This window comes from Protopterus annectens, chromosome 1.part1 (genome assembly GCF_019279795.1).
Source record: "Protopterus annectens isolate FY-2018-M chromosome 1.part1, PAN1.0, whole genome shotgun sequence".
Taxonomy (NCBI): domain Eukaryota; kingdom Metazoa; phylum Chordata; order Ceratodontiformes; family Protopteridae; genus Protopterus; species Protopterus annectens.
In genome coordinates this window covers 1,218,671,590-1,218,698,288 of record NC_056726.1, presented here as the reverse complement: position 1 = coordinate 1,218,698,288, position 26,699 = coordinate 1,218,671,590, and positions in this window count along the sequence as shown.

Here is a 26,699-nt window from a genome sequence, read left to right as displayed (position 1 = left end):
ATAATGCTGTGGTCTTTAGTAGTCTGTAGAAGTCTTCCAAAGTTGGTATTGTGTTTGTATTCCATCTTCTTGTTAATCTCAGCCTTACCACAGGATACGTGCCCAAGGAGTGGCGTACGGCAACTGTGGTCCCACTCCACAAAGGCAGTGCCTCTACAGACCTTGGTAATTACCGCCCCATAAGCTTAACAAGTCTAGTCTGCAAAGCTATGGAGAGGATCATAATGGAGCTCATAAACAAAGATATAGGGGACTTGCAGACATTGGACCCGACCCAGTTTGGCTTCGTCAAGGGCAGATCATGCCTTTTGAACTTGGTCGACTTCTTCGAAACAGTCACCAAGGCCATTGATGAGGGAAAGGCAGTCCATACAGCCTACCTTGACCTTGCAAAGGCTTTCGACACAATACCCCACTCGGGTATTGTAGAAAAACTTACCAGCTTAAATGTAAACCCATATGTCACAAGATGGGTTGCAAACTGGCTTAAGGACAGAACCCACAGGGTTAGAGTTGCTGGCGCTATGTCAGACTCCAAGCTGGTCACAAGTGGTGTCGCACAGGGCTTGGTCCTTGGCCCCCTATTGTTTGGCATCTACTTCTCAGAAGTACAGGCCAACATGGGAGGACTTTGGCTGACAAAGTTTGCAGACGACTGCAAACTGGGCGCTATAGTGGAAAGTGCATCGGACACGGATATCCTTCAGAAGGGACTCACGGAAACAGATAGCTGGTGCCAGAGCCATGGCCTGAAGTTAAACGCCAAAAAATGTATAGTCATACCCTTCGGGAAAAACAAGGTAACCCCAAGCTACCATATAGGTGGCAATCCACTAAGCACAGAAGAGGTTATCAGGGACCTGGGGACCCAGGTTGACAGTGGCCTTTCTTTTGACACTCACGTTGCTAAAGTGGTTAGAAAGACCTTCTACATTGCCCACCTGATCATGAAGGGATTCACATCCAGATCTAGTGAGGTCATTGTTCCCCTGTACTCTTCACTTATCAGACCAATGATCGAGTACAATGCCCCATTCGGGATGTATCTCACCCGACATCTGCAGCAATTGGAGAGACCCCAAAAGTTCCTCACCAAAAGGATAAAGGGACTCCAAAATCTGTCATATGCTGCCAGATTGAAGAAACTCCAGCTCTATTCAGTTGCATACCATCTGCTCAGAGGTGACATGTGCCTGACATACAAGGCCATGTCCAACCCAGAATTAATGGACATGCTCCACCTCAAAAATCCAAATCTACCAAAACCACTAGAGCAAGCGACTTAAACCTTAGCACGGATATAAATAGGACGTGCTGGAGGGATAGATTTATCACTCAGAGACTCCCTATGCTGTGGAATAAAATCCCGATCCATGTGAGGCAGAGCACCTCGCTGGCTCTGTTCAAGAGAAATCTTGACCTGTGGATGGGAGATCGTAGGTTTATCCCGGGAATCATCTCTGTGTCACTGCTGGACAGAGGCACAACAAACTAATGGGCACAGTATTTTTTCATATAAGGGGTGGCGTAAGCCACAAAAATTTGGGCTAGGCTTATGAATGCCTTAGGGCAGATAGCCTAGTATAAACCTATGAACCTATGAACACTTCCTTGAAATTGCAAGTATAGTCCATACTGGATACATGCTTGACCTATTCAAATGAGGACCTTCGTTCACTTTTAATAATACAAGAGCTTTAGTTAAATAAAATGATTCATTAAATAAAGCTTGTAGAAATTTATTAATACCATTCCAAAATAGCTTAATTTTAACACAATCAAAGAAAATGTGGTTGCAATCTGCATTGTGCACTTGCTCATATCTCCAAAATATTCTTTTTTGGAAGAACTAATTTTACTGATTCAATCTGGGGTTAAGAATGTTCTGTGCAAGCATTTCCAATTAAAAACTTTCCAGTATTGTGTAAAGGATGTATATTTTATCGATAATAAGATATTTGTTTTAATTTCTTCAGTTAACTATGTTGAGTGTCCTTTTGTTATATAGTTCCAATATGGTTGATCTGGTCTTGCCCTAACTTTGGTGTCTTTGCACACAGTGCAGGCTGGAGAAGTTGTTTGACCGCAACTGAGCTACAAAATATAAGTATCTTTTGATTATTTTTACAGATTACTGTTTTTATAATTTAATATATATAAAGCAATTTGTCTATTCAGAATCTTCACAAATCCTTATCTGTTTAAAAACTTTCATTTGACTCTGTAGTGCTGTCTTTGTCTTAGGCTATTTTGTCCCACCCTCCCTCCCTGTTGGTGTCTTGCTCTTATACTTGGTGGCCTTGCAGTTGCCCGCCCCTACTGTGACACACCTCCCGGTCTAGTGTCATTAGCTCATTCTTCTTAATACAGAGAGAACATTTGATAAGGCCTTCTGTTCCTCCTTTTTCCCTTTTCAAAAAGTAAAACAAAACTTTTTTTCTTTTTCGCCTGAACCTTCTTGTGTTCTGACTGTCCTTCTCAAACATATTGGAAATATACAGTATATTTCAGAGCATTTGTTATAACTGTATTTGTTATAACTGATTTAAGTATTTTTTTCTGGCTTTTTGAATATTTACTGCTTAGCGACTGCATCTTAGCCTGTTTATACAGCTCTGCATTCTATTTAAACTGTTTTTGTGTTGATTAACTGTTTTGCACTCTTAAAAAGTTATTTGTTGCTTAATTTTACCTGTAGGCTAACACACTCACGTGTGCTAGCCGCTTAAAAGCATTTATAGCATTTACTGTCTGTTTTTTTCCTTGTCTCTGTAAAAAAAAAAAAAAAAAAAAAAAAATCTCTTGTTTTCCCACCTTACTGAACTAGAGTAGTCCAGTTTCAGAGTTGCTGGTCCCTGGGCTTTGTTTTTAGTTCCTGTTACTGATCCATTGCCTTATTAGGAAGGAGGGAAGTTTCTTTGCTTACCAGTGGGAGTGGGAAGCACTGAGCGGCCTTTTTGTCCGAATTGGTGAAGTTTCAGCCAGAAACTAGTAGTCCATTGGTCATTTTGGGCCAATTCTAGCTCCTTTCAGCCCCTGCTATAAAACACGCTAAACACGCGTTTTCCAGCTTGTACCAACTCAGCACAGATCCTCGTGGTGGCCTGCAGAGTGATCCAAGAAGCAGAGAGCTAAAAGAGTGACTTTCTACCAGATATAAGTATTTTTTGTGGCTTTCCCACTGTTATTAAGCTAGCGACTGCATTTCGCCTGTTTTACTGCTACTTTAAGTGATTTCTGCATTTTACACTGTTTATTGCACTTTAAGTTACTAATTGTTGCAAATTGTTTCTGTAGGCTACACACTAAAGTGCTAGCCGATTTACAGCATTTATAGCATTTACTGTCTGTTTTTCCTTATCTCTGTAATAAAACAAAAAAATCTCTTGTTTTCCCGCCTTACTGAACTAGAGTAGTCCAGTTTCAGAGTTGCTGATCCCTGGGCTTTGTTTTTAGTTCCTGTTACTGATCCATTGCCTTATTAGGAAGGAGGGAAGTTTCTTTGCTTACCAGTGGGAGTGGGAAGCACTGAGCAGCCTTTTTGTCCGAATTGATGAAGTTTCAGCCAGAAACTAGTAGTCCATTGGTCGTTTTGGGCCAATTCCTAGCTCCTTTCAGCCCCCTGCTATAAAACACGCTAAACACGCATTTTCCAGTTTGTACCAACTCAGCACAGATCCTCGTGGAGGCCTGCAGAGTGATCCAAGCAGCAGAGAGCTAAAAGAGTGACTTTCTACCAGATATAAGTATTTTTTGTGGCTTTCCCACTGTTATTAAGCTAGCGACTGCATTTCGCCTATTTTACTGCTACTTTAAGTGATTTCTGCATTTTACACTGTTTATTGCACTTTAAGTTACTAATTGTTGCAAATTGTTTCTGTAGGCTACACACTAAAGTGCGCTAGCCGATTTACAGCATTTATAGCATTTACTGTCTGTTTTTTTCCTTATCTCTGTAATAAAACAACAATCTCTTGTTTTCCCGCCTTACTGAACTAGAGTAGTCCAGTTTCAGAGTTGCTGATCCCTGGGCTTTGTTTTTAGTTCCTGTTACTGATCCATTGCCTTATTAGGAGGGAGGCAAGTTTCTTTGCTTACCAGTGGGAGTGGGAAGCACTGAGCGGCCTTTTTGTCTGATTTGGTGAAGTTTCAGCCAGAAACTAGTAGTCCATTGGTCGTTTTGGGCCAATTCCTAGCTCCCTTCAGCCCCCTGCTATAAAACACACTAAACGCATTAGCGGAGTTGCCACTGTTGCACACAAGAGCAGCGGCGGTTAAACAAGGTTAAACTATTCGGGACATCTAAATTCCACTCTTCAAATTTTCCCTTAGAACTACCTTCCTCGAGCTGTACTGCTGATCTAACCAGCATATCCTATAACTGAAAAGTTCATCTCTACTTGATTCCCAAGTAGACTATTCTCTATCTGTAAAGCCTAGCACTTACTCCTACAGTACTTGCACCTTGATAAAGCACTCTTATTATAGATAGTACCCCACCAGCCTAAAACCCACTTCCCCGAGTCCTTTGAAAGTCTCTTTATCTACTACTTCTAGTATGTCGAGGATCAGTTGCTAGTGTCCTCTCCAGCTCAACTGGTGAACCTGGGAATATTGAGGCAATGTTACAATTGCCTCATGTACACAGACAATCCTCTCCTTCTCCCACAAAACACAAATACATGTGAGAGATGCAACTATACGGCCAAACTGGAGGCTGAGCTCTCTCAACATAGGACTGGCAAGACCAGACAGGAGGAGAAGGTAACCACACACAATACATACCCAGTCACACATGGTACCATCACAACTTCAAATCATACACATACTCACACAAAGACATACTCGGAGGCTCTGTTCAAAAATTTACCAAAACAGCAGAGGCCACCAAAGCAGACACCCAAACAACTACCACCTCACGACCCAACACATGCAACACATAGACCACACAGTCAGAGTGTCAAACAGTCACAGCCCTTAAGGCCAAACAAAATGCCAGACACACTTGTCATTGATGATTCCATAGTCAGACACACTGACGTCCCGCTCACCAGACTGAGTAAGGACAAGGTCACAGTAAGCTGCCTGTCGGGCGCTAGAATCCGCCACATAACGCAAGCACTCAGGTCTCTCAACAGCAGGTACAAGTACGACTCAGTCATTGTCCACGCTGGTGTCAACGATCTGAGACGTACCTCCTTGGACTACATGAAAAGGGACATCGAGGAGCTCTCTGATTATGTAGCCCAGGCAGGTATGACCCTGACCTTGAGCAGTATCCTACCTTCACCTAGAATGATGCCACAATACAGTGATAAGATGATCAGCTTTAATAATTGGCTTAAATTCTGGTGTCATTCAAAGGGGATCCAATGTCTGTCTGCCTGGGATGACATGCTGGACAAGCCACGCTGCTTCAAGGGACGGCTTGCACCTGTCACCCTGGGCTTCCGGATATTGGCAAAGGCTCTTGCCACCCCATAGTGCCTTTTTAGGCAAGGCTCAAATTCTAAACCTACCACCCTAGAACACCAAAAGGAAAAAACTAAGGGTAATGCTGCTCAATGCCAGAAGTCTCAATCTCAAGATGCACGCACTTTCGAGGCCCTTCTCAATATGGAGAACATCGATGTCTGTGCTGTGACAGAAACCTGGTTCAAGGCTCCTGAGAGCACCCCAGCACTAACAGGTTTCACCTCATATCATGCGTTCGGCCCCAAAATCCGGACAACACCAAGAAAGGAGGGGGGGTGTCCATATTCATAAAGGACACCCACACCTCAAGGTTGGTGGCAACACACGATGCATCGGAGACCATCCAGGTGCAATTAACCATAGGCAAGACTGCTCTGCAATTTGTAGCATGTTACAGGCCACCCTCTCAAACTCAGGAACCTCACATGGCCTTCCTGAAAACATTGGAGGGATAAATGTATCTCCAAACACCATCATACTAGGTGACTTCAACTACCCTAATATAGACTGGGAACACTACTCAAGCCCGAACACTCTAACCCAAAGATTCCTGGAGTTCATAAACTCAAATGCCATGGAACAACTAGTCACCATCCCCACAAGAGGAGAAAACATACTTGATCTCATCATCACGAACATGGGATCAAAATGTTCAACACCGAAGTATACCCCTCACTGGTGAGATCAGATCATAAACTAATCTCGCTGGAGGTCCTCATCCCGCCCCACCTGAAACAAAAAGACCACAGTGAAAAACTTCTCAAAAGCCGATTTCACACTTCTAAAAACTAGTGTGGTCTCCTTTAAGGCCCCTGAGCCAGTGGTAAACATTACTCAAACCGCTGAATCACTTACAAATGCCTTCTACCAGCACCTACAGGACTGCATGGATCAGGCAATCCCAAACAAAACTAAGACTCTCTGTACCAAAGGCAAGCATCCAGTCTGGTGGACCCCAGCCATAAACAAGCTCTACAACAAAAGGAGGAAGCTACTACAAGATAGAGCAAAATCCTTGAAAGGTAAGACACCTTTGATCATTATAAGTAAAAACTAAGAGCTCTCATAAAATCATCCAAGGCAAATTTTGAGAGAAAAATCGCCAAGGACTCTAAAGACAATCATAAGGCCTTCTTTAGCTATGTTAGAAACCTAGGAGGAAACTCCCAGATATGCTCAGAATTAGTTCAAAATGATGTGAAAATTACTGAACCTACACACATTGCTAACATACTGGCTGACAGGTTCAGTGCAAACTCCCCCTCCCCAAAGGAGAGATATCTATTCCAGAGGATTGTAGCCCCCAAACATCTCCAACGCCCAGGTGAGAACTGCCCTCACTAAGGCAAAAAACACAGCATCCATGGGACTGGATGGTGTCCCCGGCTGTGTGCTTCATGATCTCAACGAGGAATTAAACCCACAGTTAGGACAGCTGTTTAATCTTAGCCTCACCTCAGGATCATTACCCAAGGAGTGGCGCACGGCGACTGTGGTCCCACTTCATAAGAGCGGTGCCTCCACAGACCCTGGAAATTACCGCCCCATTAGCTTGACAAGCCTTATCTGCAAAGCCATGGAGAGGATCATAATGGAACTCATAAATAAAGACATAGGGAACTTGCAGACTTTGGATCCAACCCAGTTTGGCTTTGTCAAAGGCAGATCCTGCCTCTTAAACTTGGTTGACTTTTTCGAGACAGTCACCAAGGCCATTGATGAGGGAAAGGCAGTCCATACAGCCTACCTCGACCTGGCAAAGGCCTTCGACACAATACCCCACTCAGGTATCATCGAAAAACTCATCAGCTTGAATGTAAACCCATACATCACAAGATGGGTTGCAAACTGGCTAAGTGACAGAACCCACAGGGTCAGAGTTGCTGGAGCCATGTCAGACTCAAAGCCTGTCACAAGTAGTGTCCCACAGGGCTCAGTCCTGGGTCCACTCTTGTTCGGCATCTACTTTTCTGAAGTACAAGCAAACACAGGAGGGTTATGGCTGACAAAGTTTGCAGATGACTGCAAACTGGGCGCCATAGTCGAAAACACATCTGACACAGATATCCTCCAGAAGGGCCTCACAGAAATGGATAACTGGTGCCAGAGCCATGGCCTGAAGTTAAACGCCAAAAAATGCATAGTCATACCCTTTGGGAAAAACAAGGTTACCCCTAGCTACCATATAGGTGGCAATCCACTGAGCACAGAAAAGACATCAGGGATCTGGGGACCCAAGTTGACAGTAGCCTTCGTTTGACACTCATGTTGCTAAAGTAGTTAGGAAAACCTTCTATATCGCCCACCTGATCATGAAGGGATTCACATCTAGATCAAGGGAGGTCATCGTCCCCTGTACTCATCACTCATTAGACCTATGATTGAGTACAATGCACCGTTCGGAATGTATCTGACCATACACCTGCTGCAACTTGAAAGGCCCCAAAAGTCCCTCACCAAAAGGATAAAGGGTCTCAAAAATATGTCTTATGCTGCCCGACTGAAAGAACTCCAGCTCTATTCAGTCTCATACCGCTTGCTCAGAGGTGACTTGTGCCTGACATATAAGGCCATGTCAAACCCAGATTTGATGAATATGCTTCACCTCAAAAAATCTAGATCCCTCAGAACCACAAGGGCGGGAGACTTAAACCTTGACATGGTTATAAATAGAACGTGCTGGAGGGACAGATTCATCACCCAGAGACTCCCTATGCTGTGGAACAAAATCCCGGTACATATGAGGCAGAGCACCTCGCTGGCCTTGTTCAAGAGGAATCTTCACCAATGGATGGGAGATCGCAGATATACCCCAGGGATTACTTCAGTGTCACTGCTTGACAGAGGCACAGAAAAATGATAGGCATAGTTTTTATTCAAACTAAAGGGGTGGCGAAAGCCACATAACTATGGGCTAGGCTTATAAATGCCCTTGGGCAGATAGCCTAGTATGAACCTATGAACCTATGAACCTATGAGGTTTCGGGTGTTGTCTTATAGTTTATCAATATTTTGTAAAATTTTGAAATACTGTTTCTCATGTAAGTCATTATGTATGATTTCATATATGTATTTCCTAAATTTAGGTATTTCTTTAAATGAAGAATTGTTAATTATTCTACTTAAATCTTGCAAACATGGCAGAATACTCTGTAAAGTTAGACAGTCCTGTTGTGAAATTGTGTATGTTGTTTTTATTACTTGCATATCTAAAACTTTTAGTTCTTTGATACATTGGAGCCAACAAACAAATCCTTTCTGTTCCCAAGAATTAATAATTTCTCTATATATTTTATGTGGAAAGTTCATTGTGACTATAAATGGTGTTAAAAGATTAAACCAGATTTTTAAATCTATATTTGCATTAATAATTTTCCTAAATGAGTCGATGTAATAATTAATCATAATAGTTTTAGTGGGTTTAGTTATGTTATATTGCGTAGTAATACATAACGTGTGCCATGGCAAATTGTTTTTATCTGTTATTTGAAATTTTTTTTGTAAATCAAATTCATTTATTGATATTACAGTTAGTAATTCTTTCCAATTTGCAGAGTAATTTGGACTTATCCAATCTGAAATTGTTTTAGATATTGATGCTTTTATATATGTTTCTATATCAGGAAAGTTTAATTCTCCCTGTTTCCATGGTCTGATATGATGTATTAAAGCTATTCTGTTTCTTTTGTGAAACCATAAACATTTTATTATGCATGAATTTATTTTTTTTAAGTATATTCTTTTCTGGTAACAGGTGTATTGCCAAGGCTATATATATATATATATATATATATATATATATATATATATAGGATCTTGGGCAGTAAAACCATTTTTATTAATTGTAGACTATCTTCAAATGTTGATATTATTTTGTTCCATTTTTCCACAGAGATTTTAATTGCATTGATGATATTATTGTAGTTTTTTAGACTAATTCATTATTATCCTTGCATAACTCAATTCCTAGATATTTTAAGGTAGATTCTTGTTTCCCTATGATGTGATCCCCCTTAGTCTACAGTTCTTTTTTTTTATTTAAAATAAAAATTTGATTTATTGAAATGGAGTCATGAAGTCATGCAAAATTTGTCAATTAATATATCTAATTCTTCTAATGTCTCTTTTGCATTAGATAATGTTAGTAATATGTCATCAGCAAATAGCATTACTTTAGAATTGTATTGTTCATAAACATCTATTCCTTTGATTTTTATATTGTTATGAATTGAATCTGCCAACATTTCAATAGCCAGAGCAAATAGAATTGGTGACATGGGACATCCTTGTTTAGTGCCTTTTGTTATATGTATAGATTCAGAGGTAAAAGGACCTACATTATTTGTATATATATTCTTTAGGAGATGAACAAAGAATGTAGGAAATTTAAATAGCATTAGGATTTTGAATAAATAGTCCCAATTTAGGGAATCAAAGGCTTTCTCTATATCTAAGCCAATTATGAGTGTTTTTTTATTTTCTTTATTAACATAATCTATAAGATAAATTATCCTTTTAATATTGTCATGTGTGTGTCTATGATATATAAATCCAGTTTGATCATTATTTATTGTTTTGGATAGTGGCATTTTCATTCTGTTAGTTAATATTGTCATAAATATCTTATAGTCATTATTTAATAATGATATAAGTCTATATGAGGTACAGAGGTTTGGGGATTTGTTTTCCTTTAGGATTGGTGTGATTAAGGAATATCTCCAAGAGTGTGGTATTAAAGCTTGTGACTGAATTTCTAATAAAGTTTTATGGAAGAGGGATAGTATCTTTGAAGGAAAAAGCTTATATATTTCCATAATTATACCTTCTATACCTGGAGTTTATAATTTTTACCCTCTTTTATTGTATCTATAATTTCTTTATAGGATATGGGTGCTTGCAGATCTAGTTTTAATTGTTCTGGTATTTTTTATATTAGAGCATTTTTCATCTAGATTTAATTGATTGATATGTATATTTTCTTTTTGAAAATGTTCCATATAGTGATTTATATAGGCATCAAGAATGTCACCTATGTCCGAGACATTTTTCCCTTTCTTTTCATGGAAGATACTTTTAATGTTTTTAGCTTTTGGTTGTATTTTGATTCTTGTGGATAAGTTATGTAAATATTTGGGAGAAGTGGCCAATGTATTAATTTTTAGGTTTTCCAAAGCTAAACTAGTTTTACGTGTTAGAATTTCATTGTATTTATTGTTTAATACTTCTACTTTCTTTTTCATCTCCAAATGATTTTGATTTTTTTCAGCTTTTACTGACAAAAGTTTGGATTGTAGATGTAATAATTCAGAATCCCATTCTCTGATTTTTTATACCAAGTTAGGATTTTACCATATATGTAAGCTTTTAATGAGTCCCATATAATTATTTTATTTATCTCTGTTGTGTAATTAATACCTAAGAAGAACTGTAATTCAGATAATAACCAGAGTTTGCAATCTTTAATTTTAGTTATATATGCTGGAATTCTGGAGTTAAAGATTAATGGTTTGTACCCATTTTGAAGTTTTAGTATCAATGAATTGTGGTCTGAAAAAGGGCAGGGAGTGATTGAAAAAATAATGATTTTAGAGGATAATTCATGGGCAGCAAATGTTTTATCTATTCTAGTTTAGGTACCAAATCTGTGATCTTGATGGGAAAACAACAAATATGTATCGTCTTTAAATTTTAAAGTATCTATAAGATGAAATGATTCTACCCACTTGTTTAAAGTTTTGATACAGCAGATGTACGCAGCTGTCTTTTATTTGTAGTTTCAGAAATATCATATATACAGTTAAAATCTCCTCCTAATATTAAGTTGCCTTTATAATTATTGGAAATGAAATCCAAGTGTTTTTTTAACAGTTCCTGTTCTAATGCCTGGGAACCAGTATAGATTCACTAGGGTCCATATTCTGTTATTATATTTAACTATTACTAATGCCATAAGGCCTTCTTTATCTTCATACTTATAAATGATTTCTGGGTTAATCACATTTGTTTTCCATAAAATTGTTACCCCATTTGTCTTTGTCTTATAAGTGGATTGCGCCAATATCATATATTCCTTAGGATTTCGTTTGTAATTGTCATTTGTTTTGAAATGAGTTTCTTGAAGGAAGACAATTTGTGCTTTGTTAAATTTTAAATATTTCAGTAGATTTGATCTCTTTCTAGGATTGTTTAAGCAATTGGTATTTAAAGATAATCAAGTTAAATCCTTCTTAGGTTATTTAGACTATGCCTTTTTTGTTTTATTGTGACTATTAAACATTTTCCTTTGATAACTATAAAGTATATGTTTGAGCTTTTAAAGGAAATTATCAGTTTTATACTTTGAGTGTTTACCAATAAAGTAATGTTTTGGTTAGGCATACTAAAAATGTTTATGTGAAATAACAAATTTAAATTAATAAATATTAACAAAACTAAGATCCACACTAGCCATGGAATGAAAATCATTCCTAATCAGATGGATAAACCTAAGTCCATCAGATTATCACTCATACCTTGACAATCCAGAACATCTGAGCTCCATGAATTGAATTATCATATGGAGAATATTTGTAATAGGAATAAGCAATATGTATATTATTTTGAACATATATAGTACTATTGTAGATTAAACAGAATTCTAATGCAATATAAATGTCTCCTTATTGTATAAGCAATTAATATTTACATGAAAGATAGATGACAAGCAATTCAATCATAGTAAAGTAGGATGTATCATATATAAAACTTCAGTAAAAGATTATAGCACACAGTAATTTAACATATTCACCTTTACTGATGAAGACTTTCAAACGTATTACTTAATATAAATAGATGGTAATAATATTTATACCCATAGATGGCAATATTTATACCTAATTTTTATAATACAATGTATTTTACTGGATATATCAGAAGTTATATTTCATTGTTTGCCAACATTTAAGTAATCATTTTGTTTGTTGCTAACTTACTTAAAGCATCAGTTTTGTTTTATGTGAACATTGATGAAAGTTAGTGCATTTTAATTATCAGTGCATCCCTCTTCCCCTCATTTCCTACACATAAGGATTTTCATATATGTCATTTCTTATTATAAAATGAGTGAAATTCTAGGTTAAAAACAACAAATTCACTTATTGTGATTAATGATTACAAGTTCCCTTTCCATATTCATAAATTGCCATTTTATGACATATACTGAAAGTTTTTAGATTTAAAAGGCAACATTCTATTTTGCATAATCATCAAAGGTTAAACTGAGTGATTATTGTCAATTTAATACTATTTGTTCAGGATGTGATTGTTACATTCTGTGACATTCCTAGTACAGGCTTCTATTGTTTCCCTTGAACAACTTTGTCAGTTTGATGTCCTGTATAAAACATTAGTTACCTTGGTGACAACTTAAGTATTATGTATGGTCAAGATGAGTTATAAAACCACAATTCAAATTAAAGCAGTTACATGACCTGTTATGCACATTTACTTATATGAGAAAATCATCATGCTTTCCCTTTATGTTCAATATAGTGTATGTCATTTATCACAAGTTAAGACAGTAGTGCTATTATACACAAGCCCATGTTATTAAATCCTACCTTTAATATCTAAATTCAGCAGACTGCTTCATCTTATATGGCGATTATATATTTTATGTCTAGATTTGCTAAAATCATACATTACATAACTATTGTTTTTTTTTTGGCTGTTGCTTAGTTATTTGAGAAACCACAAGCTGTAATGCTTATTCTCATTATTAGCTCCTTCCAAACATGTTTAGACAGTCCATAGACTTTAAATGATGAGACCCTTCTAGTTTCTTATTTGTTATATTTCCATTCTTACATACAGACATATCAGTACTTCAAGCACGGGCAACAATACCCATCCAGTTTTTCCAGAATACCATTCACTAGTTTATGTGGTGTGCTTCCAGGCTGTTCTTAAAATATCCAAACCAATATTTGTCCTGTTCCATTTTGCAAGCCTGTTCCATGCAGTGACCGCTCTGCCAGTGAACCACTCACCACACCTTCCATTCCCACAGATATGTCCACAAAGAAATCTGATGACTCTCTAGCACTTCTCAGCAACTCCAAACACCCCTAGAATCAGCTATCCCCATATGCCCAACACGTCCAAACAAGCTCCCCTCCCAGACCACTGCAAAGGGTTCTGTACAAGATCAAGTACTCTTAGTCTTTCACAATAACTCAGACTTCCAATCTTATGTAAGTCCTTAATGTGTTTGGACCAAAATACATTTTAAATATAAAATTGTGCTTATTATTTATTTATTTTTATCAAGAATCAACTTAATGACCTAAACGAAGTGTTGGGAGACCATCAATATGTGTACATGTGGTTTAAAACAGCCCTTTTATTATATTTTTTTTAAACCAAAAACATTGCCAAGAATCATCTCGGAGGCTCTTCAGAGCCATTAAGCATTATCATCACTCTGTCTCCATTACCATAGCAACCTGGGAGCATCTGTTTCTGTTAGTGTGTCTGTGTACTGCATACCAGAGGTTTGCCATGCACTTGAAGCAAAGCTTCACTTCACTGCAACTTCAAGCCTTAATTCCCACCCTTTCAGCAAGGCAGCAGCCAGGAAAAGAATGGAGAGCAAACAGATAAAAAAAAAACCTCCCAACAAGCCACCACAACAAGAGATAACACATTCTTTCAGCCTTCCCACCTCTCACTCAGCAGATGTATAAACAAACTATTCTCTGCCAAAATATCCCAAATCACATTTTTATTCACCCCCTTCCCCTGAATCCAGGATGTCTCTTCCTAATGCACAAGCATCAGTAAACCTCGATCACAAGCCGCAACCCACAGCTTCTTGGAGATGAAAATGGCAACATACAACAGCTACCAGACACAGCTGCATCCACCCACCCCATGTCAGGCTTAATCAAACAGCACTCAAAGCTATGATACCTGCCATAATTGATATTAACTATGTTTAGACAGAATAAAAATGACATTTGTACTAGCTGCCAGACACAGCTGCATCCATGCACACCATATCAGGATTGATCAAACAGCACTCGTAGCTGTGATACCTGCCATAATTGATAACTATATTTATACAGAATAATGATGACATTTGTACTAAGAGCTTGCTACTATTATTCAACCAGGATATACATGACATTTCTAAATCATACTTTAACTGAAGAAGACATTAGTCTCCATGACAGCATTTTTTTTTCAAAACACTCTGCTGTTACTGCTATTATATATGATGTTAATTTGTTACATTTGAGTCTGAACTCTGATGAATGGTACCTTGTTGAATTAGTTAAGTAATTACTTAAATTATTATAAGTAAAAATCAATAAAAAATGAACAAGATAAGTATTCACTGAGTTCAAGTAGGGGAATAGAAACTTTTATGTTTGTATTATATGCTGCTTTGTTTGGCTTGTATATAATGTAAATAGTAACCCATATTGACCTACCTTTGTTTTGTGAAGAATTATTGGACTCTTTGAACATTCTGAATAAATCATTACTGTTTCTCAGTTGTTTAAGAAACCTTCCTTTTTTTTAAATAAAAACAGATGACAATTGATGTACCATATCAGTTGATACTTTGAGAGATGTAGTTGTAAGAGTTATTTTTTTGGGACAGCTATCTTGGAATCAGTTTTTTGTTTCTTCTTTCTAGCATCAGTCCAAGGATTTGTTTCTTTTATTCTTTTAAGAGTAGGGGTCATCAAATCAATTTAATCTGGGATAGACACTATGTTGTTGTTTTTGATTAATATAGTAGCTTCTTCTAAGTCATTAAAGATTCTCATCTCATTGGCAAAAAGTATTTTTATCTTGGCTGGAAAGGCCAGCTGTGCTTTAATGTTGTTTTGTTTCAACAATTTTATTATTGGCCAGACTTTTTTCCTTTGTTCTAGCATTCTGGAAGAATAATCATTGTCAAACGTTATCAGGCTTTGATTGTATTTTAAGGGTGATTTTCTCCAAACAGATTTTAATATTAGTTCCTTGTCCAGAAATGAAAGAAATTTTATGACTATGGATCTAGATGGAGTATTTGTTGAGTTAGAAGCAGGTTTCCTCAGTCTCTATGCACCCTTTCAATTCCAAATGAAAGTCCCTGTTTCAAGTCTAAAAATTCAGGAACCCAGGTTAAGAATGAAATAATGTCTTCTCCTTCAGTGTTTTCAGACAGTCCAAAGATCCTTATGTTGTTCCTACTTTCCCTGTTTTCGAAGTCATCTATTTTGTTACGCAGCCATGTATTCTGTTTAAGCAGAAATTCTTTTTGGAAATCTTCCTCTTTGAGTCTCCCTTCAATGTCATTTAGAGAAGTCTCTATATTTGTTATTTTTGTATAGTGTTGCTGTAATAGTTCCTTAAGAGTATCAGTCCGTTTTTGAGAATTTAATTTGAGGTTTTCAAAGTCATTTTTAAAGCCACCCATCTTCAAAGATAGTTCCTGTAAGGTAGATGTCATCAATTGCAGTTCTATTTTCAAAGCAGCATCTGGATGAGAATTCGTTGAGTTGTTTATATTCAGTTACTCAATATATCTCCAAGTTACTTGACAGGAAAATGTTTGTATATCTCCACCAAAATTGATATTTATGTATTTTAGTAGTTTATCTATAGATTTCTGATGTTTTAAACTTGAAAATAATAAAAGTTTCCTATATTATTATACTAGTTTATGGAGCTCTCAAAATTCACTGCTCTCAGTTGACAATCTAGGCTCCTCCCACATTGTACATAATTCTGTCTTTATAAATATTAATAAAAACCATAGGAAAACTGTATTAAATGTTGAACTGCAAAAATGTAACAGTGCACTCTGCTGTAAGAAAGATGATAAGTCAAGCATTTTATGACTGCTTGATCTCGGGGCTTGGAGCTGTGGTGTCTGAACCAGCAGATTCTTTCTATTGTTTTGAGACCAGAGTTAACTGCCAGATTTTACATATATAATGTTTTTATTTGCTGTGATTTCCTGACTAGGTGCAAGCTTACTAAGAAATGTAAATGTAGAGTTTCTGTTAGCCTGGGAAACCAGAGAATTGTTAAGAATGATGTAATCCAAAATGAGTCAGCAGGATGTATTATCAATTTAAAGGACTTTCTCAGAGACAGGAAGAGAGCATTTTGGATTTTGTCTAAAGCTGACAACAACTCACCAGTAATCTGCTTTTGTTCTATACATAAGTTTATTTAGAACTGTGATTGCTCTTAGATATAGATAGAAAATAGTAAGTTTAGTCTAGCTGTTTTTCTGTATTGATGTTGGAACTACTATTCTACTGTATTATTTTAAGCACTTTCCTGTGATCTCTGAACTCTTGACTAGCACTGTGTAGTAAGAAGTATTGTCTTATGTTTTTTATTATTTATTATTAAATATTTTAAACCTTTCAACTGTGGCTGTTTTGTGTAGAGATAATTTAAGCTCTAGAGTACATTGCATGTATATAGTGATACTGGCCAAGCCACTCCAATAGCTCTAGCCCTGGGCCTACCATTTGGATAATAATATTGCACAGTAATAATTGGACACCCTTTGATAAGGGCCTTTTTAGTAGATTATATTAGTGGTTGGTGGCAGCTGGTACTACCTTATAGACTGGCAGGAAGAGGCATAGCTGGAGAACCTGTGCCAGCCTTCCCCAGGAGTATTTGTGTGTTTGTATATAACTCGTATCTTAAAGTATGTGTGTGTGTGTGTGTGTGTGTGTGTGTGTGTGTGTGTGTGTGTGTGTGTGTGTGTGTCGGATACTTGGGAAGGGACACGAAGAACTGGTTGGACAGAGAGGGTACTGGAGGTTTTAGCTTGACCACTAGGCTGAGATCTGGACCCTATAGCTGTGCCAGTGGGGAGTCTTATTGGAAATCTGGAGAGAAAGGGAGAAACCAGCCCCAGACTGACTGTTATCTCTGTGTGTTCTTAATGGAAATTGTGCTTTACTGTGTGTGTGTGTATTTATTATCCTTCCCAATGTGGACGCCCCTCACTGGTGTTAGTGGTAATGATTGAGGCTCCTTGATTACTGGGCCAGTGCACGGGCATCACACATACATCCAAAATCAACAAAAGAATGGCTTCACCAGAAGAAAATTAAAGTTTTGGAATGGCCCAGCCAGAGCCCAGACCTAAATCCAATAGAAAATCTGTGGGGTAACCTGAAGAGGGCTGTGTACAAGAGATGCCATTGCAACCTAACAGATTTGGAGCACTTTTGTAAGGAAGAGTGGACAAATATTGCCAAGTCAAGATGTGCCATGCTGATAGACTCCTACCCAAGAAGACTGAATGTTGTAATTAAATCAAAAGGTACTTCAACAAAGTATTAGTTTAAGGGTGTGCACACATATGCAACCAGCTTATTGTATGTCTTTTATTTTTTATATTTTCCCCTAACAGATTTGTTTGTTTTTCAATTGAATTGCACAGGTTATAGGTCAAATTAAAGGTGGGGAAAATTTTGAAATGATTTATTGTGGTCTCATTTTTTATATCATACAAACCTGGCATTTTAACAGGGGTATGTACACTACTTATATCCACTGTATAACAAGAAGAAATCCATCTTTTGTAACCACTGGAGGACCATAGGAATTACACTTGGCAGGTGATCACAGGAACCATAAGATGACTATCACAGACACATTTAAGTAGACATACTTAAACATTCTCACCACCCACTATGAGTACTTAATAGTGTTCACCTTACAAATTGAGCAAGACCTTACAAATCAAGCAGGTACATACATGGTAATCCTGGTATAAATCTGTGTCTACCCATCCAATGATCAAGACTAGCCTTAAAGGCAGTGGTGGCTGGTGACTTCAAATCAAAGGGGGGCTGCAGGAGACAGCTGAATGGGTGGGGTCAATGGGAAGGGGTGTGGCCAACTAGAAAGGGGAGGGGCTATGCTCAAAACCACAAAAACTAACTAAATACACTGCCCTGGGTGCTAAACCATCATTATGAGAGTCCAATCAAGACAAAATGAAGTGTAGAAGAATAACAATATTTCAATGCATTGGCTGCATGACAGCTTACTTAATATCTAGATGGAAACAAAAAGGTTGTGAGACATGAAAAAATAAATTACTTTTTAAATACATTAATGGAATGCCAGTCAAAATCAAGTACAAGAAAAACAAGCAGCACTCAACTCAAACCACTTCTTGCACTGCAGTTCTAATTATAATTTATATTCAGCTTTGTTAAAGTACCAAGTAACATGATGAAAGTAGAAATCTCTGATGCCCCCACTTGTAAAAATGTTTTTTATCCAAAAAAAGACCTGCTGCCTGACAACTATCTACTTGTTTCATGGGGAAAACATGATCAAAGTAAAAAATGAAAAGCAAACAAGAAATAAGCTCAAGATACATTGCTTAAAAGGATTACTGTACAGGTTATGGACCACACGATTGGCATTCTGTTTAGTTTACGGGTAAAGCCTGCAGAGATGACTGGAAGTCTCAAAGTGTAATGAGCTTCTTAAAATAATGTAATCCTGTACTTTATTACAAATACTGACACATGCATTTCAATACCCAAGGCTTATACATTATCTAGTTAAGTATTCTCTACATGGCAACAACAGAAAGGCTTTCAATGTTGGCAATTCTTTAACAGTATGCTTATTAAAGCTTACTTGCATCTTACGATCTCAGCTAAGCTTACCTGATGGTCATTAAAGTATTGCTACTTAAGCACAGAGCAACAGGCACTTTGAGTAATATGCATAAATCAACAGTACAAAAAATATGACAGAAACCAGACCATTCTGCAAAAATCAAGGACAGATGAAAAGCCACTCTAGTACTTGTGTCTACCTTGGATGGGGGGGATACTCTGCACATTTAAACTGCATAACTACTCCTTGCCTTGCTTCGACACATCCAGAGTCACTACATGGGGGAGTGGGGTGCAACAAGTATGTCACAATTTGAAATGTCTCTGGCTGACTGTGATGGCCCTGACACATTTGTCATACCTCTCAACCTCAAAGCCATACAAAGAAGTGGGACAAAGGCCCAAAAATAAGGACAATTTTTAAATATTGCTCTTATAAACTTAGAAAGATAATTGAATAGGTCTTGCATTAGTATGAATTTTCTGAATGGTATGAAATCTGAAAATGAAATGTCTGTCATTATTTTCTAACTTCAGTCTTTAATCATGTGTCACTAATTTGCCAAATAAAACACAATTTTATGAAAAATGGACCAAAAATGTGATGTAAAAATATAAAATAGCCACACAATACAGCTGGGAACCTGTCAAAGAAGGGACACTTTAATATTAGTACTGCTAACTTGAACAGATGACAAAATAAAAGAATCTACATGCATTTCTGAAATAAAAGTAATCTATAACTCTGATTATTACCGTTATTTCTTAATTGTAAACCCTCCATGTTTTCTTCCAAAATTGCTATTTTGCAGAGGGATTATTAGGGGGAAGAACAACATTTTGAGCCAAAATCAGGGACAGTTGAGGGGTTTGGCTATGCCTAATTCTATAAAGCAATTTATTTGCATGTACCTCTCAACATGTTAATGCAATAAATCTGGACAAGCCCAAATATATTGGGGGAACATATAAACAGTACTAAAAATTACTCTTGTATAAACTGAGACAGTTGATAGAACAACAAGTCTTACTTTAACATGCATTTTTCTGAAGGTTATGAAGTCTGAAACTCAGTGTGTCATTATTTAGTGACTTAATTCCTAAATGATTTGCCAGAAAAACCACACATTTTATGAGGAACAAACCAAAAATAAGAAGCAAAAATCTATTCATTCTTTGAAAATCTGGACAGTTGGGAGGTATAGTTCACCTGGGGCTGTCTTTAAGTTTGCCGCCCTTCCCCCTCACAAAATCATGGTCGAATGGAGCCTCCCCCCTGCAGCCATTCCAATGATCCATTACTTGGCTATTTCACTCCATTTACCATAAACACTAATGTGCATACTGATTTACTTCTATGATGATTTGGACTTCATTTGAAAGTTTTATTTTGCATTTTACAGCACAAACACTAAGACATATGCTAAACAAACTTAGCATTAAAACTTCTCTGCCCTTGAAACTCACATTCATTGAAACAGCATTGAAACCCACATGCAAAGAAAATACATTTTACCAGTGGCAGATAAAGATTAATTCTGGGCTGTTTTCAAATCATAGCCCCCTTGCATATGAAACATACATGTGCTCTTTGATACATCTTCCTATTGTTTTGAACATTTTCCCAGTAAACTATGAAACAAAACGCATGCACCAATAATGACAAAAGTGCCCACTTCAGAACATCTTTCCAGTAAACAGTGAAACAAAATACATGCACCCATAATGACAAAACTGCCCAGCTCAGAACATTTCCATCATAAAAGTCTACTCATATTTCTACAGTCCACCATTATCAGTAAATATGCATAATTCTACAGTCCACCATTATCAGTAAATATGCACAATTCTACAGTCCACCATTATCAGTAAATATGCACAATCTCTGAAGAAGTAAAAAAGTCATCTAAATAATTCCACATTAAATAAATCTGTAACTAATGAAGAGGTTGCTGCTAGCAAACACCTTTATATTTCATGGTTTAATCGAAAAATAGTGTTTGATGCTCCTGAGGAATAAATTGCCTATATTACATTAGAGGTTCATACTAAGCTAACTGCCCTTGCGAGCCATTTTAAGCCTAGCCAATTATCCCTTGTGAGACTCAAACCCTGCACCTTGTGTTTGCAAGACAAACACCTTAACCATTAGGCCACACTCCCAACCCCTATAAGCTAGTAATATTGCAATAGGAAATGGATGGCAAACTGATAACAGGCTCATAGTTAGTATCTTAACTTTTTCAGTATGGCAGCATTCACTCCTTGTGGGAGTAGAACCAACAACCTTCTGCATCAAAAGCAAGTATACAACCTGTTGTGCTATTAACAATGCAAGCTGACTTAGCATAATCAGCACTAAACTTCTCTTCCCCTGCAGCTCTCAGCTCCTTGTAAAATCTACTCAATACTCAACTGCATCTCAACTTTGCAGCACATAAAATCTGGAAACAGCCAAATGTATTGGGGGGGGGGGGGATAAAAAGTCCAAAAAACAGGGACACATTAAACATTGCTTGTATAATCTTGGAAAGTTGCTAGAATAAAATGCTGTGTTACCACCATAAATTTTGCTGCCAAGGTCCCTGTGCAAAAGAATCAGAGCAAAATACCACTATGCCAAATCAACTGCTTTGTGAAAGAAAAATGCTGTTACCACCATACATTTTACTGCCAAGGTCCCTGTGCAAAACAGTCAGAGCAACATACCACTATGCCAAATCAGCTGCTTTGTGAAAGAGCAGAAGACTGAAACTTAAATGCCTATAATTTAATGAATTCAGTTCTCACCATAGCTGTCAACCTCTTAGCACAAAACACCTGGACAAACCCAGTAATGAGGGAATACAGCCCTCAAACATATTCATTGAATTCAGTTCTTGCCATAGCTGTCAACCTTACACAAAAAAACCCGGACAAAGCCAATAATGGGGTAATACAGTCCCAAAAATAAGGACAAATTTCAAATATTCATGTTATAAACTTAGAAAATTGCTAGAATAAAAGGTACTATGTATTTTCTGAAGAATATGAAGTCTGAAATTCAAATGCCTGTCAATTTTACTTCTGACAGAGCAAAAACAATTTTCAGCAGAGGCCCAGGGAGAAATACTGCAGACACATGTCTTTGTAAAATGACAGGACACCAGAGCAAATCCACACAAACACAGGAATGAGATGCAGACTCCACACAGAAGGCACCCCAGCCAAGAATCAAACCAGAAAACCTATAGCTGTGAGGCAACAATGCTACCACTGCACCATCAAATATGTAAGGAATTAAACATTCAGAAACCTGAAGTCTGAAATTCAAATGCCTGTCAATTTTATTTAACATTTGCTAATTAGGACAGTCTGACTTGGAAAAAAAAAACAATTTTCAGCAGAGGCCCAGGAAGAAATAATGCAGACATGTCTTTGTAACATGGGAGGACACAAAAGCAAACCCACACAAACACAGGGAGAAGATGCAAACCCCCCACACAGAAGGCACCCCAACCAAGAATCAAACCTGAGAACCTGCAGCTGTGAGGCAACAATGCTACCACTGCACCATCAAATATTAAGCATTGCAATATTTAGAAACCACAGATATTATGAGGAACAGATCAGATCAAATATGAGGCAAAAATCTGCAATTGTTTTACAAATGGTGGTGGATAGGGAATTCAGGTCCTTAACACCTGCATACAAGGTACAGGGTTCAAGCCTGAGGTATTCCCTACCACACCACCATGAGTTTATTCTAGCCACCAGTATATAGCAACTGGGGCATTTACACACACACACACATATATATATATATATATATATATATATATATATATATATATTATGTGTATATCTATCAATAGACATGCATATCTATCTAAATATTTTATCCTAATAGTATACACTAGCTAAAGTGTGAGATCAAAAACAGCTACTTAACAGACCTTGCAGATATATATTTTTTGTTTTATGTACACGTTTGATCCATCATAAACATTTCGCTGTATACCAAATGCTTCAACAGTTTAATTACCTCATTGTTGCAACAGTAAAGGTATTAAAATTCTATTAAGCTCATTCTTTATAGATGACTGGCTAAAAACTAAACTGCAAGTTAAAAGTCTGAGATGAAATATCATAGCTTTCTCAGTTCAGATACAAAACTTTGAAAGTGAAAATCAAACAACACATGGAAATCACATTAAAGTATTGCAAAAACAAATATTAGAAATCTTCAAAGTTGCACAAATAGAAAGATAAGGGAAAATCTTGTAAAAAGTTCCTTTTCCATTTCTCCAAGTCTTGTGACATCGCATGTTGCATTAGTGCTTCCACTATAAATGACCGAGACATAATTTCTTGAAAAAAATCATTCATCAAAAGGCACAAGAATATAGAGCTACCTTACATACTGTAAACACGGATCAAAGACATTTTGTTTTGCAGGGTCACCCCCCCACACACACACACACACACACACACACACACACTCCCTTCGTTACATCCGTAGCTGTCTACACACACACACACACACACACACACACACACACACACACACACACACACACACACACACACACACACACACACACACACACACACACACACACACACTCTCTCCCTTCGTTACATCCATAGCTGTCCCTCTTACCTGGAGCGACAATCCCTTCCTTCCATTACATCCATAGCTGTCCTTCCTGTAGATCCCATCCCTTGGGCCTCCATTACATCCATAGCTGTCCTTCCTGTAGATCCCATCCCTTGGGCCATTAAATCCAAATCCATAGTTGGAGCACATCCCCCGACGAGACTCCTGGAGTGCATCCACCACGCGAGATCCCAACGAGACTCCAGCCTGCTGACGTTGCAGTCCAAGTCTGATCCGTTTCCAGCGACAGTCTATGCAGTTAAAACTGCATAGACTTCTGGGATCTCTGCTCTTACATGTTTCCCAGTCCGGACTGCTGCTGAGACAGTCTGCGCATGCTCCAGACTGTCTCAGCAGCAGTCCGGATTACTGCGCATGCGCGAAAGTCCGCAAATTTTTAATTTTTTTTTATCCGCAAATTTTAATTTTTTTTTTATTTCTTTAATTTCTTTACAACTGGTGGGGCTGCAGTCCAGCAGTCCAGTAGCATGGGCCGCCCCTGCTTAAAGGCAGATAAAGTAGTACTTTGCTTGACCTGCAGTGGTAACTTATTCCATAGATTGGAAATATTGAGTTAGGAACTTTTCCCTCCAGTGAGTCTTATTTATTTGTGATACAGATTTAGATCCCTAGTATGGATATTTGCAGAGGCACTGGTTTTGCTAAAAAATAGGAAGTCAAATAGAACTGGGTCTTTTATGGCTTGAAAATTAAGACATGGGTCACCTTAGAGGAGCCAGTAGGCTCCAGAGTATAAGGAAAGTTGTGCTAAAATATAAGGAGAGTTGAAAGATTTATGGCCTTTAATTTTCATGGTTAAAAATTGTTAGGGCTTTTCCAGTTGAATGAGGTGCTTGGAGTTGTATACACTAAATGAAGCATTGTATGCAATGATAGGTCTGATACAGGAAAAATGCACTGATAATATGACTTCTTTGGATCCCAAAGATACTCCCTTGGAAATTAACTGAGACAGAAAGAACGCTGTCCTGACTATAGTCTAAACATGACTTAATGAGAGAGTCATCCAAATAAGTACCCAGATCTCTCACAACCTTATCTGTCTAAAGAGAGTATATTTAAACATATGAAGTAGAAGAACCATAGCTAAGAACTAAGCAATAGTTTATGGTGGCCATGAAATACATCTGTCAGGTCCACCATAGGTAGAACTCCTAAAATAGGTAGAAAAATGAAGTACTGTTCACAGAGCTCTTGAAAAATGTATTTATTGACATTTGTTGACTGGGAAAGTCCACTGGGTCAGCAACCCATTTTCAGTGTAGGCTTGGGGAGAAAAGCTCCACAAAAGTAATGAATGACAAAAATATACAATACATGTTCTACAAATAAAGAAAATCATATACAAATATGTTTCACAAATAAAAAGAAAGTATAACAAGATTTTCTATACAGGTAAATAACAATAGATATGTATAGGCAAGCTATGTGTATTGCCAGAAGAAGGGTAGTATAATACAACATAGGAAGCATGTTACATATATTTACAATGGAAACTGTGACTGTAGTAGTATCATTAGAGTGTAAGAGAAAGTAATGAGAGATTCAGAAAGGAGAGGGGGTAGAACGTTTATGGAGGCTTTGGTTTTAAAGTACAGGTACAGATAGGAGTGTTGTGGAAGAAGCTTTTTAAGGCAGTTTTGAAGGATCTTAGTGTGTCTAGTTGTGTGATGTGAGAGGAAAGGGAATTCCACAATTTTGAAATACAGTGGGAGTATACGCATAGCCATGCTCTTTTATTGGGTTTACTCATATTTGTGAGTTGAGTGAAGTGCCCTGGTAGGGTTGTATATTTGTGTGATAGAGTGGAGAGTGGGGCAGCTACTGGGTTTATATATTAATTTATGGGTGATGGTTAGTTAGGTATGCTGAAGGTAGTGAGGGAATTCAACCAGTTTACGTGAAAGACAGTGGTGCGTGCATTTAGGTGCCCTTATGGCAAATTTAGCTATTTTATGATAGCATGTTTGTAATTTGGTGATAAGACATGAGTGGAGGTTGGTGAAAATAAGGCTACCATAGATGAGGGAAGGGATAAGTAGAGTACTAGCGAGGCTGATTTTAGTCTGTTTGTCTAGGTAAAGTTTGTGATGGTATAGCTTGCCAAGTTTAAAATGTGTCTTTTTTATTGCGTTATGAATTTGTTGATCAAAGTTAAGTTTGTCATCAATGGTAATACCTAGTAATTTTGCAGTTTTTACTATTTCAATTTTTGTGTTGTTATGAGAGAGAATATTAAAGTCCAGTGAACGTGTTTTAGTTGAAAATTAAAGGATCTTAGATTTTTTTGGTGTTTAGCAGGAGGTGAGCATTATTTAGCCATGTGTCTATGTATGTGAAGGAATTTTGAGTGATTTTAATAAGCTCGGGAAGGTTGGTAGCAGAAGAGATTACTGTAGAATCATCTGCATACTGAACTTTTGTACTTTGCTGGGATGCTTTGTGGAGGTCATTAATAAAGATGTTAAATAACAGAGGCCTCAAGATTGAACCTTGGGGGGCCTCCTATACTATTTTCCAGAAAGTCAGACTGTTTGTTTTACCATTTGATGGATTGTTTTCTATTGCTAAGGTAGCTAGAAAACCACACCACGTTATTTGGGGTACAACCAATACTTCTTTGCTGTTGTAGTAGTTTACGGTGTGAAACCATGTCAAAAGCTTTAGACAAATCTAAGAGAATTACTGTTATGAGGCCAGCATCAAGGGCTCTATAGACTGTATCAGTGAAGGAGAGTAAGGCTGTGATGGTACTGTGTGCAGGGCGAAATCCATGTTGGGTGGGTGCAAGGAGTTTATTTTCTAAGAGGTGGTTTAGTAATTGATTGTGGATACATTTTTCAAATACTTTGGAGAGTGGAGAAAGTATAGAGATGGGGCAGTAGTTAGAGAGATCATTGGTATAACCACCTTTG